Source organism: Vombatus ursinus, unplaced genomic scaffold, assembly GCF_900497805.2.
Source record: "Vombatus ursinus unplaced genomic scaffold, bare-nosed wombat genome assembly UNPS02014798.1, whole genome shotgun sequence".
In the NCBI taxonomy this organism is placed as follows: Eukaryota; Metazoa; Chordata; class Mammalia; order Diprotodontia; family Vombatidae; genus Vombatus; species Vombatus ursinus.
In genome coordinates this window covers 50,227,013-50,246,342 of record NW_020954576.1, presented here as the reverse complement: position 1 = coordinate 50,246,342, position 19,330 = coordinate 50,227,013, and positions in this window count along the sequence as shown.

Genomic DNA, 19,330 nt, shown 5'->3' with positions numbered 1-19,330 from the left:
AAAGTATTCATTAATTACTATGGGGAAATTTTGTAACTCCAAGGGAAATATTCAAACCTATCAAATAACTACAATCACTGGGGAATTTAGCTCTAATAAATTCGAAATCAACCACTCACACACAAATCCTTTAGAGAAGGTATGTAAACAGAAGGGAAATAGAGAGAACTAGAATGCATGAGAGGAAGAAACAAGACCCACAGAGACAGAAAAGTGCAGAAGGAAGAAGGGGAGGCTGCTACTTAAAGGAAAACCGCCTCACAGATGATGGAATAGCACAGTAAAGATGCCTTTCCAGGGTCCTGAGGAACCATTTCTGGAGAAAAATGGTTTGAGTTAAATTGAAAGTACTGGTATTACAAAAGTGCCAGGAGAAAAGAATGGAGGTAAAAGGAGAGGGGGATTTCATGGGAACAACAACAATAAAAAATTTAAATCATGGTGTGGAATGGTTGGGGTAGTTGATTCTCGTCTGTATAGTATTTTTAGCATCCATCCTGGGGGTACGTATGAATGAGTTCTCATCCCATTTACAGGTAGACTATTATTCTATCCTAGCCCTAGTCTTCCTTCCATTGTCACTTTAAGGGAACAGGAATTAAGGCAACAAGCACTTATCAAGAGCTTACAATGGGCCAGGCACTGTGCTAAGTACAGAGGCTACAAATACCAGCAAAAAGAAAGTCAGTCCCTGCTTTTAAGGTGCTTACGTAACAATGGGGGGGGGAAGGGATAAGAAGGTACCCACAAGGAGGAAGGGGGTATAATATGGAAGTGAAGTTGGGAGAATCAGAGAGACAGAAGCAGAATCCAGAGAGGAATGAAGAATGGCTGGCCTAGGCCCCTCCCCCAAATAGAGACCATAGGAGGAACTCTCCAATGGGATAAGGGGGCTAGCAAGGAAAAGGGATGAGAAGAACCTTGAAGTTGAGAGGCATAAATAAGGTGATGAGAGGCCAGGAAGTAATTTTAGTTTAGTCATTTTCCAATCACATCCAACTCTTTGTGATCCCTTTGCAGGGTTTTTTTGGCAAAGATACTGGAGTGGTTTACTATTTTCCTCTCTAGCTCATTTTACAGATGAGGAAATTGAAGCAAACAGGTTAGGTGACTTGCCCAGGGCCACCCAGCTGCTAAGTGTCTGAAGCTGGATTTGAATTCATAAAGATGAGTCTATCTGACTCTAGGCCCAGCACTCTGTTCACTGTGCATATGCATCATCAATCCCATTCCCTTTCATCTCATAAGGTGAAGTAGGATAAAAAAAGATAAGTGAGGGAAAAGACACTCACTGCCCTTAAGTTCACAATCTAAGTGGGAAGACAATTAGCAGAGAAGTATACACAAACAAACTATATTTAGGATAAATAGATACATTATCCATTTCATCTTTTGTAGTTTCCTCTATAGGGCAGCTAAGTGGCCCAGTGGATAGATCACCAGGCCTGGGGTCAGGAAGACTTATCTTAGTCTAGTTGTGTGACCCTGGGCAAGTCACTTAACCCAGTTTGCCTCAGTTTCTCATTCATAAAATGAGCTGGAGAAGGAAATGGCAAACCACTCCAGTATCTTTGCCAAGAAAACCCCAAATGGAGTCACGAAGAGCTGGACATGACTGAACAACAATAACAATTGCTTCTTTCTCTTGTTTGATTAAGAATACATCTCCCATCCATAGTTGTGAAACAGATAGTTGCTTCTCTTCTCCTTTTTTTAATAGCATTCGCTTTAATTTTTTTTCTTTTCTTTCTTTTTATTTGCTGTAAGAGATGGCTCTCTGGGTAGGGGCAGAAGAGGGATATTTGGACATGAAAGTGATATAAAAACAAAAGATATCAACAAAAACTATAATGGAAAACAAAGAAAAGAAAAACATAAGTGGGAAGAGGAATTTGATTAGATCAAATATTCACTGAGGATGTCCATGTTGGAGGTGACGTAATTTTGGAGACATTGAAGAATTGATTCTGAGGATATCTGAAAGAAGAGAGAATACCAAGTGCTTGGAAAAAACTTAGCACATTATTATTACTGCCCCCCCCCAAAAAAAGTTCACTGAGATACCATTTGCAACTACTGATTCATTTGCGTGCTTTTCCAACTTTATAAAATCTTTATGAGAATAATCTACATGTAAATCAACAGCCCCCTTTAGTATAAAGGTCTGAGAAGCAAATATAAGCAGACTTCTGTAAATAATTTTCTACAGACCACATCGAACACAAAATTCTATTTGGTTTATTGTTTTTTGACTGCAAAAAATAAATTATTCAGTCAAGCAAAATACGACATTGAAGACTCTTCTTGAATGAAGCGTCTCCCATGCAAATGCCAAAGTATCCTCGAAAAGATGGAACAACAGAAACTACTTTGTTTGCTTACCTTCTGGTTACTAACATGATCAAAGAGATAGACCTTGCTTGTTTAGAATTACATCTGTGAGAATCGCATTTATTTATTTGTTTGTTTATTGATTCATTTATTTATTTATTTGCAAGCTGTCTTCAGGGTAGTGTTTTTAGACTTTGCAGTCCTGAGAGAGCTGAGGGACAGATAGGCTCAAAAAGCTTATATTCTATAAATTATTCTACAGGGTTTCTTTGGGTTAAATACAGGATCACAAAATATAATAGGTAGAAGAGACTTCAGTGGTGGTATCATTTGACCCATTCCCTAAACTAATCTCCATTATAACAACCATGGTAAGTGGGGCATCCAGCATAGCCCTGAATGTCTGTAAGGATGGGTAGCCTACCACATCTTAAGGCAGCCTATTCTATTTTTGGATAACTCTAATCTTTATGAAATTTTTCCTGACATCACCCTAAATTTGACTATATGCAAATTCTACACATCATTCCTAATTCCATTCTTGAACAAATCCAATCTTTCTTCCATATCACAACCCTTCAGGTACTTGAACATAAATATCATGGCCTTTCCGTATCTTCTTTTCTCTAGACTAAATATCCTCAGTCCCTTCCAGATAATCCTCATATGAGATGGACTCAAGGCCCTTCACTATCCTGGTTGCCTTCCTCCATATAGTCAATATCCTTAAACTATAGCACTCCAAACCAAATACAATACTCCACTGGAGGCCAGATGAGGGCAGAGTATAGAGGTACTATCACCTCCTTATTCCAGGAAGCTTAATACAATCCAAGATACCATTAGCCTTTTTGGCAGTCAACCACATTGCTGACTCATTGAGTTTGTAGTTTACTAAAACCCCAAATCTTTTTCGGATGCACTGCTGTCATCACGCCTGCCCCATCACATAGTTAATAAAGATAATTTTTTTGTAACCAAGTATAACATTTGTACCTATTTAATTTCATTTTATTAGATTTAGATCAGTGCTCTAACTTCTGAAGATCACTTTGGATCTTGACTCTGTCATGCAATGTGTTAGCTGTTCTTGCCAGTTTTGTGTCTTCTGCAAATTGGATGAACATGCCATGTATGCCTTTATTTAAGTCATCAATAAAAATGATACAACCCAGGGCCAAGCATGGATCCCTGGAGTACTCAGTCAGAGACCGCCTGCCAAATTGACATTGAACCATTAATGACCACTGAATTTTCCTATCCAACCAATTGTGAATCCATCTGTGTTGTCATCTTCTACTCATCTTTTCATCTCCTCTACAAAAATGATGTAAAATACTTTACAAAAATCTTTACTAAAATCCAGGTAAACTTGTCTACAACATTTCTCTCATCTACGACTTTAGTAACCCTGTCACAAAAGTTAAGATGTTTAACCTGGCATGACCTGTTCATGATGAAGTCATGCTGGGTAATCTATATGATCCCTACTTCCTTTATGGATGTGCACTGTCTCTTTAATGATCAGTTTTAGAATTTTCCCCGGATTCAAGGACGAGCTCATGAACCAATCTTTTGCATACTGTTCTCTTCTCTCTTGTGAAAATGCCCCCTGTGTTAGAGAATAACCTCTATGTGGAAATGCTGTAGAGTAAAAGACAGTAAGTTATCCCAAGGACCCTCTGGTTATTTACAGAAAAAAAAGATATAGTACATTCCCTTAAGGTCCCTCAACTATACAATTTTATTTCTATAAATCTTAGAATAAGCAGCCTGTGGTCCTTAGACGAGTTAGCTGTTCCTCTCTGATCTTTGCCATATATACACAGTTTAGCTGGTATGGTTTGAAGCCTGTCCATTTTACTTACACTCCATCAAGCAAGGAATAAAATAGAAATCTTTGTTTGTCAAAGATGCTTGCCACTATCATGGAGGATTTCATTATAGAATACAAATGGAGGAAGGATGCTATATAAATGATTGAGTCCTCCAGTTGCTTCTGTTTTAAGATGACATTGTTCTGATTTCTTCAAGTCTTGGAACATTGGAGAGCCTTGTAAATGGAACCCATAAACATTCAGAATAATTTAGCTTTACTACTTCTGGAGGAAAAAGTAAGTAGCTAAAAGCTGCCTACTGTCTAGGTTATGATATATAGTTATAAAGGAGTACATATATATGTGTGTGTGTGTGTGTGTGTATACATATATACATATACAATATATATATTTACATATATAAATTACCCTTTAAAGGAGTCAATTCACTTTCCTGGAACGTAACTCTGCTTCAGAGTAAAGCAATGGCTGAGTTAAGACAATTCATTCATCTGCGACATAGGTATACTTAGAGTTATTAGAGAAACAGTTACTGAAGTTAAGTCTGACTCAGTTTCAAGACAGCAATTGCTCATTTGAATTTTATAATCTATGGAACATTGGAATTTCAAAAGAATACAATATGCTTCAGTGATTTTCAAATGAAGAAATGGAGAACTCTTAGATTAATAACTGAAGACATATGAAAAAGAGATCTGTTCTGTGATTACGGGACAAATATAATTTAGCTGATTATGGTCAGAAGATAAGAAGTGGGCTACTAACCATAAGGTACTAACTATCTAAGTACCTGTGATATTCACATAGAGGACCCAGAGTCTAAGCCCAGAAAAAAAAAAAAAAGAGAAACAGAGAGAGATGAAAGGAAAGATTTCAGAACTGCATTAGAGATTATAACTCTTTCTCTGCATTATCACTTGTTGCCAGACAGACTGGTTGGCCAATGAGAGCCTGGAATACTCTCTACTCTCACCTGTGACTGAAAGGAAGAAACAAGAGAGAATATACTCTACTCTCTATTATGTTTTGCTGCAGAGATGGAAAATAAAAGAAAGAAGTGGAGATAATACATTCTGCTCTCTATTTTTACTGAGAAGAAGAGAAGACAGAAGGTAATTCTCTGCATTGACACCTGTTGTTGCTAAAAGGTGAAATAGGAGAAAAATCCTGCACAGGAACAGTTGGAGATGTTTTTGCCAACTTGAGGATAAAAGTTTTTGCCTTTTCCTAAGAGAATGTAACAACATTTCAAAGTTAGCCAAAGGAATTAGCTAAGCCTGAAGCTAGAAGTGATGGACACTGCAGTTCTAGAGTAAATTTAGTTGAGCAGAGCTTAGAAGCAGAGAATCAGAATTCACCAAAGGATTGACTGATTTGGTACCCAATGAAGTGTCAGTCAAGCACAGCTTGGATCAATTCAGTTTAGCAATGGAGGGATCTGATCGACAGAGAAACTACAAGTCAAGGAACTTTCATAGACAATTCCTGTACAGAAAGAGGACACTAAAGTTTACAGTTCCAAAGTTGTGAGTTTCCCTGAATTGCGGGTTTTACTCACTCACACGCCTTCCATCCTTCATTTCTGTAAGGTACACTCAACTCTTCCCCTCAGATACTGAGTGCATTGCTAGAAAGTGTGACCCGGGTTTATGTGTGGACTTGGATGCATTTATTATTCCTGCATTTACCTTATATGAGAATGTGTGATGATGTTATTATTATTGTATCCTTATTGTTACATGAATGATTATATTCAAGATTTAATGTGTTAACAAGGTAGAATCAAGATGGAAGAGTAGTAGGAAGAAGTACAACCCAACTCCTCAGCCAATTCCTTTACAAAGATCTGGAAAATACATCAGACTAAGTCTTGATTAGAAAATGGGGGGGGGGGACGAACCAAATAGAAGCTAATGACTTCATGATATATCAAGAGATATAAAAAAAATAAGTCAAAAGAATTTCTTCAAAAAGAAAGTATGTGATGCCTCAGAGAAATATTTTGAAGGGAGAGAGAGAAGTATGGGAAAAATTGCCTCACAATATTAGGGTACACAGTAAAAGTCTATACAAATTAGGAGAAAAGGGTGGGTTGAGTGGGTAGCAGTTGAACATCATTCACATCTGGACTGACCAAAGGTAAGAAGAATACATATAGATATAGTTAGATGCACACACATATGTATATGTACATATGTGTGTGTGTGTGTGTGTGTGTGTGTGTGTATATGATAGAAAAAGGGAAAAGGTAGAAGGGGAAATAAGAGGAAGGGCACATTAAGGGAGGAACTAGTCATTAGTAAAACAATATAGAGAATATATTTGAAAGAGGAGAAAGAAAAAAATGATGAACAGATATTATTGGGCACTGGATAAGGGAGAAAAAAGAGGGGCATGAGGGGACAGTGAGGTGGCACGGTGGACAGAGCACCGGCCCTGGATTCAGGAGGACCTGAGTTCAAATCTGGCCTCAAACGCATAACACTTACTAACTATATGACCCTAGGCAAGTCACTTAACCCCATTGCCTAACCAAAAAAAAAAAAAAAAAAAGAGGGGCATGGGAACAAAAGGAGATTATACTAAACCTGGAGAATTGGTGCTGAGTCTATTTCTCATTCACCCCCCTTTTTTTCTTTAAAAAGAAGTGGTGGGAAACAAACATGAGAAGGAAACATTAAGAGAATAGAATGGAGGGAAATGCCTAATTAACAATTATAACTTTAAGTGTAAGTGAGAAGAACTCACCCAAAAAATGGAAGAGGATAACTGAATGGATTAGAAAGGAAAATACAGCAATATATTGTATACAAGAAATGCATTTTTTATGGACCATAATGCAATGAAAATTATATTCAAGAAAAGACTGCTGATGAAAAAATTAAAAATTATTTTACTAAAAGCTATTCTGAAGACTAAAAACAATTCTAAAGGATAGACGGGTCAAAGAATAAATCATATAAACAGAGAGAGAGAGATAGACACATGCACATGCATGTATCAATACACACACATGTATGTGTGTGTGTTTATATGTATGCGTGTATCTAGATATGTATATATACACATATATACATGGAACCAAGTTGTATTTATAAGAATGAAATCTATTCTCTAGTTGATAAATGGTCAAAGGGTATGAAAAGCAGTTTTCAAAGAAATCCAAGATGTCAATAATCATATGAAAAAATGCATTAAATCAAAATGGCAAATTAAAATAACTTTGATTTGCTGGAACTATGAAGAGGACAATTTTACTTTTTTACTATTTACTTCTTCCCTGTGTGCCTTTTTCCTATAAGGTCTGCTTGCCAAAGGGGACTGCCCCCAGTGGCTCATGTCAATGCATTGGTCAATCCCTCTCCCTCATCCACTCACATTGCTTCCCCTCATAAACCCCATAGTTAAAAATCCTTGATGAAGTGTTTGTCATATCAGTTAGTGATTCATTAAGGAGACTGCATCTCTCAAAAGAATCAAAGGGGGGGATGAAAGAAATTGTTATTTTCTATTATATTAATGACCAATTCTTAAATTAGGATTAAGACTTTTTCTATTTCCTCATTCAGGAACCAGAGCCTGTGAATCAGTCAATCTCCAAAGGACACTGTTGAAATAGCCCCAGTCCTCCGGGAACATGCTCCACACTCAACTAAGAGATCTTACTTCTGTTTAATGTGTAAACAGAATCTAATCTAGGTGAATTCCAGCCTCAAAGAATTAAGCCCATGTTTATCCCTCCATTGGAGTTTAGGATAACGGGGTTCATGAAGGAGAAAACCAACCAGAGTTGTCTGGGTAGAGATGGATTCCTTTGTTCAGATTGCTGGAGGTGACTATGTCTCATGATCAAGCCATGTTCTCAGCAAGAGGAGCTGAAAGCTTCTAGCCCACCTTCTCATTAATATGTCTACCTCCTCATTAATTGTTCACCAATCAGGGTTGGTTTTTAACTGTCAGGGGCACCCCCTTATCCAAAGGTATTTAAGCATTCAGTGATCTTTGTCTTTGGTTACCAAAAGAAACCACTGACCATTAATTTATTGATTCTCAGCTAACCCAGTTAATAAATTGATTATTAATTACCCAGAAAAAAACAACTCTGAGGTTTCACCTCACACTGAAATAATTGTCAAAGTTGGCCCCCAAAAAATGGAAAAATGACAAATGCTGGAGGGTCTGTGGGAAAGCAGGTATATCAATATTTTGTTGGTGGAGCTATGAACTGGTGTAGCCATTCAGGAAAGCAATTTGAAGGTATTCCCATAAAGATATTAAACTGGGTATAGCCTTTGACCTAGAGATACCACTAGTAGGCTATATCCCAAAGAGACTTTTTAAAAAAAAAAGGAAAAGGAAAAGGACCCATATGTATAGGAATATTTACAGCAGTTCTTTTTGTAGAGGCAAAGAATTGGAAACTCAGGTGGCAAAGAATTTGAAACAATTCGAAATGACTGAACAAGTGATGGTAAATGAATGCAATGATATATTATTGTGCTATAAGAAATGATGAAGGATTTAAATGTAGGCACATGAAGGTGGTCCTTCCTTAGGAATGTAGTATGGAGGCAGGCTTAGATGAGTGAGTCAGCCCTGTGAGTGAGTATGAGGAGTTCACACTAGGCACATCCTATTTAAGTGTTACAGTTGGATAGACAAACCACAGATCTGACTCATCATGTGTGTATGTAGATGTATGTGTGTGTGTGTGTGTGTGTGTGTGTGTGTGTGTGTGTGTGTGTGTATCCTCAACAGATACTCCACATCGGCAGTGAACTGGGCTCAGAAATGAATATGAGGAGAAGAGGCAGTGAAGCATAATAGGAGGAATCCTGGATTAGTAGTCAAAAGATTTGTTTTCAAATCTTGCCTCTGCTAGGTGGTGCAGTGGATAGAGCACTGGCCCTAAAGTCAGGAGGACCTAAGCTTCAAATCCGGCCTCAGACCAAACACTTGTCACTTACTAGCTGTGTGATCCTGGGCAAGTCACTTAGCCTCAATTGTCTAAAAAAAAAATCTTGCCTCTGTCACAAATTGCACGAGTGAACTTAGTCAAATCCCTCAATTTCTCTTAGCCCCAGTTTCTTCCCCAGGAAATTAAAGAGTTGGACTGCATAGTGATGAATTGCACAAGAGGAATGGACTAAGGGATGTTATCAGGAAGATTTAAGATTACAAAAGGAGATAGGCAAGTCACTGAAAGAGAGTAAGAATAACTGATGGATGGCTTGCATCCTCTATTGGTATTGCAATTTCAAGAGATCTAGAGGAAGGTCCCCATCCCTTCAGGTAGAACTCCTATGGAAGTCATAAGCAATAGTTATACAGGCTGAGGTGTGAGTAGGCTGTGACCTGCACCATGGGATGAGATCAGAGACCCTCCGGTGGATTGGGGGAAATGTCATTTTATTAGATTTATCCTATGGTTATGGCTGGCTGAGGTATTTGGGGATCTTGATGCTCTCATCCATCCTATTAACTATCACTCATAGCTTCATTTCCTTCACAAATTTGATAAGCCATCATCTATGTCTTCACCTAAGTGTACTTTGGCATTTTGATGTATCTATGATCTCACTGCTGAGTGTAATCATTTCACTAGGACAGATCGCATCCTAGGCTATTCTTGTCCATGTCTTTCCATCAATCCTTCACTGAGGATCTTTCCACTCAAGTGAGCACACTTCAAACTTCCCCTCTGGTTCTTTTCATATTTCATTAATACCAGTGCAGTGTTCAGGCTGTCCATCTGTTTTCCCTTATTCTTGCTTCCTGAACAATCCATTTCCTTTCTCAATCATCCACGTCCATGATGATGTCTATTACAACACTCCTAAAATGCAAATCATTATTGGCAATAAACTGTAGCCAGCTTATACTCACCATGCATTTCTCTATTGCCCTTTTAGTCACCTGAAGTCATTATTCTTATGAGATCATGATGCTCCATGATTCATTGCCATACCCCATCATGGGGAGAATAGTAGTGTTAAAATGATGGGCTTGGGTGACAGCAAGTGGCTTGGCATCACTGAAAGATTACACAATTTTCTAAATATGATTCAGGCCAATTTTCTTCTATTTAATTATGGAGCTACTCATTGTCTATCTGCTGTGTCTGTCCAACACACACACACACACACACACACACACACACACACACACATACACACATACACACACACTGCAGGGGCAAAGCATGGAGTTGGGATCTATGATTTCATCGGGGTAGGAATCTTCCAGTGTGGCAGCTCCCTCCATTAATACAGCTTGGCAGTCTATAACTTACTATCTTAGAAAGTTGCCTGGACACCCAGAGATTAAATAACTTCTCCAAGTCACATAGCTAGTATGTGTCAAACTTAAGATTTGAACTGAGGTTATATGCATATATGTATATCAAACTCATAGGTATAGTTCAATTTACTCTATGTTCATATATGTGTATATGTATATGTATGTATATATTCTCTGTGTTTATGTAAAACACCCATCATAAAGTCTCTCCTACCATGGCTATAGAAACCACTATTCTCTTTAAGAGAAAAGAAACTAGTAGTAACAGTAACCACTATTATTCTCCATGGTGCTTCCCTCTCTGGAATGAGGGAGAGTATGAGTTTAACTTCAATCTATGATGATAAACTATGGAGAAGACAGAGAAGGTGAGGAGAGACTTGGTAGTACTTTCGTTTTTTTTTTTGTTTGTTTGTTTTTTTTAGGCAATTGGGGTTAAGTGACTTGCCCAGGGTCACACAGCTAGTAAGCGTCAGATGTTTGGTCTGAGGCTGGATTTGAACTCAGGTCCTCCTGACTTCAGTGCCACTGTTCTATCCACTGCACCACCTAGCTGCTCCTTTGATAGTACTTTCAACTTATTTTAGAAAGAAATATTATAAAGAGAGTTTTATAAAGAGAGAATAAGTATTGTGAATGAGGGCTTGAAAGAAACTGAAGATCACTGTTTTGCTACCATGACTTTGGTGAAGCTGGAGAAGATAAAAAGAAAGAAAATGGATACATTTCTAACGTTTTATCCTAATGGCAGTAAAGAGTCACCAGTTTATTGAGTAGGAAAATGATATGGTCACATCTGTCCTTAGGGAAAATCATTTTGTTATCTGTGTGGAGGATGGACTAGATTGGAGGGAGACTTGAGATGAGGAGGATAATCGCGACAATCTAGGTGATAGGAGATGAGAGCCTGGACTAAGGTTGTAACTATGTAAGTAGAAATAAGGGGGTGGATTCAAGAGATATAATGGAGGCAGAAACAGAAAGATTTGTCAAGTGATTGTGTATGTGAGTTGAGGGAGAGTGAGAATAATGCCAAGATTATGAACCTAGGAGCCTTTGACAGAAATAGGAAAGTTTGGAAGAGTGGTATTTGGAGCTGAGGGGGAGAGAAGAATGAGTTCCAATTTAGAAATGTTGAGTTTGAAGTGTCTGAGATATCCAGTTTGAAATGTCCAATAAGAAAGTGCTAATGCTCAGAAAGAGAGAGAGAGAGAGAGAGAGAGAGAGAGAGAGAGAGAGAGAGAGAGGACAGAGCCCTTGGTGGTACAACTAAAGTTAGGGAGTATGATAGATTTAATGAACCTCTTCAGGGGTACCCCTAGAATCCTGAAAGCATGATGTAGTTGATCTGGCTCTGGGATAGTGATTCCAGAGAGTACTTAATACACTTAAAGGCAGTAGGAAAATAAACAGTAGATAGGGAGAGGATGAGAATTAAGAGAGAGAGGGTGATTGAGCTTTTCAGTCTGCTAAAGATGGGAGAGAATGGGATCGAACACACATATAGGGGAGCTAGCCTTGGCAATAAGAATTCCCACTTCATTATCAGGGATCACTGGAAAGGAAGAGAGAGTGGGGGCGTGATATCAAGGAATTTTGACAGGAAGAGAAGGGGAGAAAAGAGAACTCATGATCAAATCTGTTATTAAACACTCTCAACATCCATTCCCAAATGGCTACCATCACCAGAGGGTCTCCTAGTAATACTCATCAACTCTCAATTAACACTTCTGTCTCCCCAGTGCAGTGGGTACTAACTAATGTTAAAAGACATACACACATTTAAAATGAAAGGGTGGGTTTAAATTTATCATGTGTATCTTTAGGATAGAAGGAATTTGTCAAAGATTTTACGTGGAAAGACAAGACAAACAAAGAGTTCTCCCTCTGTTTCCACCTATAGTGGTGAACCCTGTGTAACCCTGCTCAGTGGAATTATAGGCAATATTTGCCCCACCAGTGGCATGAACTTGGCCATGTGAACTCTTTTCTCTATAGTTACCCAGAGACCTAGTTACTCTAGATTACATACCCAGGAGATGGTCTGTATAAAATGAACTTCCCTAATTTGGCTCATTGATGCCCTAATAGGCTACTGTTTTGTAGGGTTTCTACCCGCCCTTCTCCCTGATCCTGGAAATGTGAGCTTAAGCCCATTCGATAAAAGTTCTTTTTGCTGTTAAATTGTGGTTCTTGCTCTTCTCGCATTCCCACAATTTGACAGTTCGTTAAGAGAAAGATGCTAAGAACATTGGTCACATTTACCAAGTTTTGGGAAAACTGACTTCTTGGCTTGGCAAACACAGGGTACTATAGAGAGTACTGTTGAAATCCCTCCAGCAGCAGCAACATTGGGTAGGCTTACCATTCTCAGTGCTGTAATTCGAGGTACACTATCCTCTCTCCACGATCCAGTTGCTTATAATGTCTGGATGACCCTTTGCATGGTATAGATTTAACTTTCTCTTTCCTTAGTCTCTCTCATCTCTCCTGAGCCTGTGTCCCCCAGTCTCATGATATGTCTATGCTGGAAGTGTGCCTGCTAAATCAGAGACTGTGCTGTGTGATGTTACCACATTAAACAGTCCATCCAGAGGCTTCTGGAAGGAGTAACCCACAGGGAATTTTCTCCAAAGAGTTTCTCTTTGACTCTAAGCATTGTGGGAACATTTGCTCCATGAAGAGATATGCTTCAACGAACTCTTATTTCTCCTAGATCCTTTCACTTCACACTCTTTTTCCATCTTTTAGTGCACACAGATACCTGGCTCTCTCCAGGAAACACTGAATCCCTGGTGATTAGGTAGCTCCTTCTCTCACCTTTGAACACACTGGACCAGGAAGAGGAGGCAGCCTGCTCTTAATTCCCCACTGTGATCTTCAGAACCTCCCTCTGTTGCATTTTCTGCATTTTCTCATCCTTTTAATTTTGCTACATGAATCTCTTTTTCTCTGTCCAGTTCCTTGTCACAATAGAGGACTCCAGGTAATTCTGCCTTCAAAAAAAAAAAAAGACATTCAGTCCTAGTTCAGTCTCCTTCTCAATCCCTATCCTTGCCCTCCTTCTTGGGAAATTCCATTCACAGTATACATTCTGATATCTCCTCAAATACCTGGCTCTTCCAGTTCTTCCATCTCCTCAACTCCTATCACTTATATCTGCACTTTACCTCACCTACCTAGGTAGTCATACCCTAGATCTTACTATCATTCATAACTGCAGAGACTACATAATCACAAACTGAAATTCAGTGGAAAGAATATTGGATTTGGATTCAGAGGACATGGGCTTAAATTTTGGCTTTACCATTCAGCACTTCTGTGGCCTTGAGCAAATCATTTGACCTACGTGGGCCTTAATTTCCTTATCTGCAAAGAATAAAACAAAACCAAAAAGTCCCCAAAAAACAAACAAGAATAAAACAAAACAACACCCTTTTCCTGTTTTCCCACTTGACTGCCCTTGCTCTAGCCTTACTTTTATCTCCTAGCAGTCATAACCCTGTAGTTGACAAGTTCAACTATACACTATCTTCCATCCTAGACTTCCTCGCCCTCTAGTCTTACTGCCATTCATTCTCTGTCAATAGTCAACCATAGGTGACCCACACCACAATCCTTCTGTGATCTTCCTCTTCTGAGCTGTATGCTACCAGAGGAAGACACATGCTTGCTAGATCCACTCGAATTCATGCTATTTAATATCATCTGCCCTCACAGCTGGATGACAATCTCTTTATTCTTCCTAGATTGATTCTCACATTCCCAGCAGCAGCTGTTTGAACATCCCCCCTCTTTCTCTAAGCCTCCTGTGTTTTACCCAACCCTGTCCCTCTCAGCAGATAACTTGGCCTCCTGTTTTAATGAGAAAATTAAGGCCATCTGTCGTGAGCTCTTCCATCACTCCTAATCCATACTTCAATATCCCTTTGCATCTTTATCCTTCTTTCTTCCTTTACAAGAAATGATCCTTCTCCTGGTTATAGTTAACCCATCTATTTGAGCCCTTGCTCCTAATACCTCAAATCAACTTTTGGGGTTTGTCCTAGCTATCACACCCTTCCTCTCTTTCTTCTTCAATTTCAACTTCAAACTCAGTTTCTTCATTTGAAAAATAGTGGGGGGAGACAGACATCAATTGGGAAATGACTGAATAAATTGTGGCTCATGAATAGAATGGAATGTTACTGTGTTGTAAGAAATTACGAATATGAGAGATTCAGAGAAACTTGCCAAGATTAGTATGAACTGATACAGGATGAAATGAACAGAACTAGGAGAACAATTTACACAATGAACACAATGATGTAAAGGAAAACAACTTTGAAAGACTTTAGCATTCTGATCAATGCAGAGATTAATTATGACTTCACAAGATTAGTGATAAAATATTCCTTACACTTCTTGGAAGAGAGGTGACAGACTAGAGGTGCGGAATGAGACATACACATTTGTAGACATGGACAATGTATTAACATGTTTTGCTTGAGTATACTTGTTTCAAAGGAGAGCTTCAGTTCTGGAAATGTGATGAGTTGGTAGGTAAAGAAGGGCAGTTAGGTGGCACAGTGGATAGCGTGCAGGGCCTGGAGGCAGGAAGACTCATCTTCCTGAGTTCAAATCTAGCCTCAGACATTTACTAGCTGTGTGACCCTGGGCCAGTCACTTAACCCTATTTGCCTCAGTTTCCTCATCTGTAAAATGAACTGGAAAAGGAAATGGCAAACCACTCCAGCATCTTTGCCAAGAAAATCCCAAATAGGATCACAAAGAGTCAGACACAACTGAAACAATTAAACATGAACACTGAGAACTGTATCACTATCAAGGGTCAGTAGCAGAAGGTACAGTATGGATTAATGGATAGAATTCTGAACGTTGAATTAAAAAGACCTAGGTCTGAATCCCACCTCATATCCTATCTGTGTGACTCACTCAGATATTTCATCTCTCAAACAAGGAGGTTGGACTCAATGATCCCTGAAGTCCTTTCTATTTCTCTATCTATGATCCTTTAATCCTGTGTGCCTACTATTCGTGAGATGTCTAGTACTCTATCTGTCTATGATATGATTAATTTTGTGATTTCATTTTCCTTAAAAAATTTCTCTCTCCCATAGGGACAGCTAGGTTGCTCAGTGGATAGAGCTTTGGCCTTGGAAGCAGGAGGACCTGAGTTCAAATCTGACCTCAGACACTTGACACTTACTAGCTATGTGACCCTGGGCAAGTCACTTAACCCTGATTGCTTCACACACACACACACACACACACACACACACACACACACACACACAAATTATCTCTCCCACTCACAAAAACACATTATACAGGGTGAAAAACTCCCATTATGGAAAGTCTCTACTGCAGCAGATCATGGTCCATCTATTATGTAGTAGATAATATCCTGTTTGAAACAATTAGAGTGACCTACCACTTGGGATATGAACCCAGCACATTATAAGTCCACACCTAGAACACTAGGCTGCCTCTTGTAGTCTACTTTTTTATTTTTTTAAATATAAGGAAAGAGGGTTTTGCTGCTGACAAATACACACACATACATATATATATATATAAAGGCTAGGTGGGTAGAGAAAATTTACCTCTCTATCTTACCTTTAGCTTTTGTTTAAGTTCAGTTGCAAGCTAAGCCAGGTAAGGTACCAAAAATGTCTAAGCCAAAATGAGATAGTTGTGTAGAACAAGGAACTGTGACCTCTACCCAGAAATAGTCAGGTGTATTCTGTCAGTATGAACTCATGAGTTATGAGGCGATAAAATGCCCTGAACCCTGAGCAGCAGCTATTCTGGAGATCCCATTGTGGGAGGTAGCTGCTGAAGTGCTATGTATTTAAAAAAAAATACACATGTAAGATTCACAAAAAATTATCACATTCTAGGGATGTAGAAGTCATAGATCAATTCAGAAAGGCAGAAATTTTTAATACTCTACATATACTGAAATAAAACTAAAAGTAAATAATGGACATAGAATTAAAATGCAAGTCAATTTGGAAATCTCAAAAATAATTTATTGAATAATTGTTAACTATAATTGTTAAAGAATAAATTATATATATATTTTTTAAATGGCAAATTACCTCAAGGATAATAGCAACATATATATAATACAACATCTATGGGATACAGCCAAAGTAGTGTTTGGATACATATTCATCATTTTTACTATCTATATCAGCAAGAAAGAAAAAGAGTAATTTAATGAGTTGAGTTTGTAGTTAAAGAAATCAGAAATTAAGTACAAATTAAGACATCAGAAGCACTCATAAAAGAGATTACTAGGACTAAAGGAGAAATTAATAAGAGAGAATAAAAGAATAATTAAATTGATAAATGAAACCAAGAATTGTTTTTTAAGAACAATAAAATTAATAAACATTTATCATATTTACTCTAAGAAGGGGGAGAAAAATCAAATTACCAACATCAGAAATACAACAGGGGAGATAATAATGAATATGAAATAAATTGAGAAAACTATCAGAGACTACTATGCAAAGCTGTATGCCAACAGAATTGAGAATTTAAAGAAAATGGATGAATCTTTGCAAAACTACAAAATATCCAATTTGACACAACAGAAAATAAATCAACTAAATAACTCAGCCTCAGAAGAAGAAATAAAATACATAAATAAGTTGCCATGTAAAAAAGCATGAGGATCATACGGATTGAGCAGATTCCTCTAAATACTCTAAAAACATATAATACCTCTAACACATAAAATACAGTTTTGATCCCCAACTCTGTCATAGATAAACCAAACTAAAAAGGAAAGAAAATTACAGGTTGACATCATTAATAAGTCTGTATACCTTAGGGAGCTCTGATTTTATCTATGTGGGTCTTTATTCCACCAATTCAGATTGCAATTTATTTATGGACTCTGTCTCTCTCTACCTGCACTATGACAGACAACCCTCAACCCAGCTGCCGCTATGACTCCATGCCTGCTTGTTGAAATCAATTAAAATGTATGATGAAATTTATGGGAATATGTTGTTACTGTTGTTGTTGAATTGTTTTCAGTCATGTCCAACTCTTCATGACTCCTTTTGGGGTTTTCTTGGCAAAGATACTGGAGTGATTTACCATTTCCTTCTGCAGCTCATTTTACAGATGAGGAAACTAAGGCAAACGGGGTTAAGAGACTTGCCCAGAGTCACACAGTGAGTAAGTGTCTGAGGTTAGATTTGAACTCAGGAAGATGAGTCTTCCTGACTTCAGGCCTGGCACCCTAGCACTGCACTACCTTGCTGCCTGGGGGTGTGTTACCCAAGGTAAATAAGTCCCTAGCTCTTCCCAAAACTGGTGACAGTCAGTGTTACTGTACTCTTCCCAGTATAACATAAATGAGAGCATTTGTATCAAGGCACTGTTCCTGAGCAGTAAGCCCTGGTAACCACCATTCCCTGGACCTGTGAACCCAAGTTGCTAAGTATCCTTAACTAAGTTTACAACATTGATATTTTGGGAGTCTTTGGGATCTGTTTCATTTACCCCCTAACCTCACACTAGTTTTCCTGGGTGCAAAATCATGGAGTTGGTCATTAGATATTTCCCTAAGAAGGGATTCACCCCGTCTATTTTTACCTGCCCCAAACTCCTATACGACTTAGTAGATCATCTTTGAAAACTGTTTTTTGCTGAAAAAGTCATCCAACAGCCAAACTTGTTCACTTGATGATGAACCTTTCCTGACCTTTCTGGGCTTAACTAGGTAAGATCTTAGACAACAGATCTACAACATGTCTGCAGGCCTGTGCTTGAAGCCTTTTGAGCTTGGTAGGACCTACTAGAGTTCACACTTTACCATCATAGTCCTCCAGAATGGAGGATCACGTCATGCCAACATGAGGAATCAATGAACAGCAATAAAAATTAAATAAATTATTGCCAAATAATATGGCAGCATATGTAAAACAGAGGTAGCTAGGTGGTACAGTGGATAAAGTGTCAGGCCTGGAGTCAGGAAGACCTGAGCTCAAATCTGGTCTCAGACATTTACTAGCTGTATGACCCTAGGCAAGTCACTTAACCCTGTTTGCCTCAGTTTTTTCATCTGTAAAGTGATCAAATGTCTTACAAAATATAAGCAACCAAAAATTGTATTCCTATGGGCAGAGCACCCACATGTAAAAAGGGTGACCACATTTGGCAAGGAAAGGAGAAGACAAAGATGAAAATGAAGATGAAGAAGAAGACAAGGAAGACAATGAGGAAGAAGGAAGAGGAGGAAGAAGTACAAGAAGAGGAAGAAGAAGAAGAAGGAGAAGTGGAAGAAGAGAAAGAAGAAGATGAAGTGAAAGAAGAAGAAGAAGGAGAAGTGGAAGAAGAGAAAGAAGAAGGAGAAGGAGAAGTAGAAGAAGAGGAAAAAGAAGAAGTGAAAGAAGAAGAAGAAGCAGTGGAAGAAGAGGAAGAAGAAGAAGAAGTGGAAGAAGAGAAAGAAGAATAAGTGAAAGAAAAAGAAGTGAAAGAAGAAGAAGAAGAGAAAGAAGTGAAAGAAGAAGAAGAAGAAGGAGAAGTGGAAGAAGAGAAAGAAGTGAAAGAAGAAGAAGAAGGAGAAGTGGAAGAAGAGAAAGAAGAAGGAGAAGTGGAAGAAGAAGAAGAAGTGAAAGAAGAAGAAGAAGAAGTAGAAGAAGAAAGAGAAGTGGAAGAAGAGAAAGAATAAGAAGAAGAAGGAGAAGTGGAAGAAGAGAAAGAAGGAGAAGTGAAAGAAGAGAAAGAAGAAGAAGAAGAAGTGAAAAAAGAAGAAGAGGAAGTGGAAGAAGAAAAAGAAGAAGAAGAAGTGAAAGAAGAAGAAGAAGTGGAAGAAGAGGAAGAAGAAGGAGAAGAGG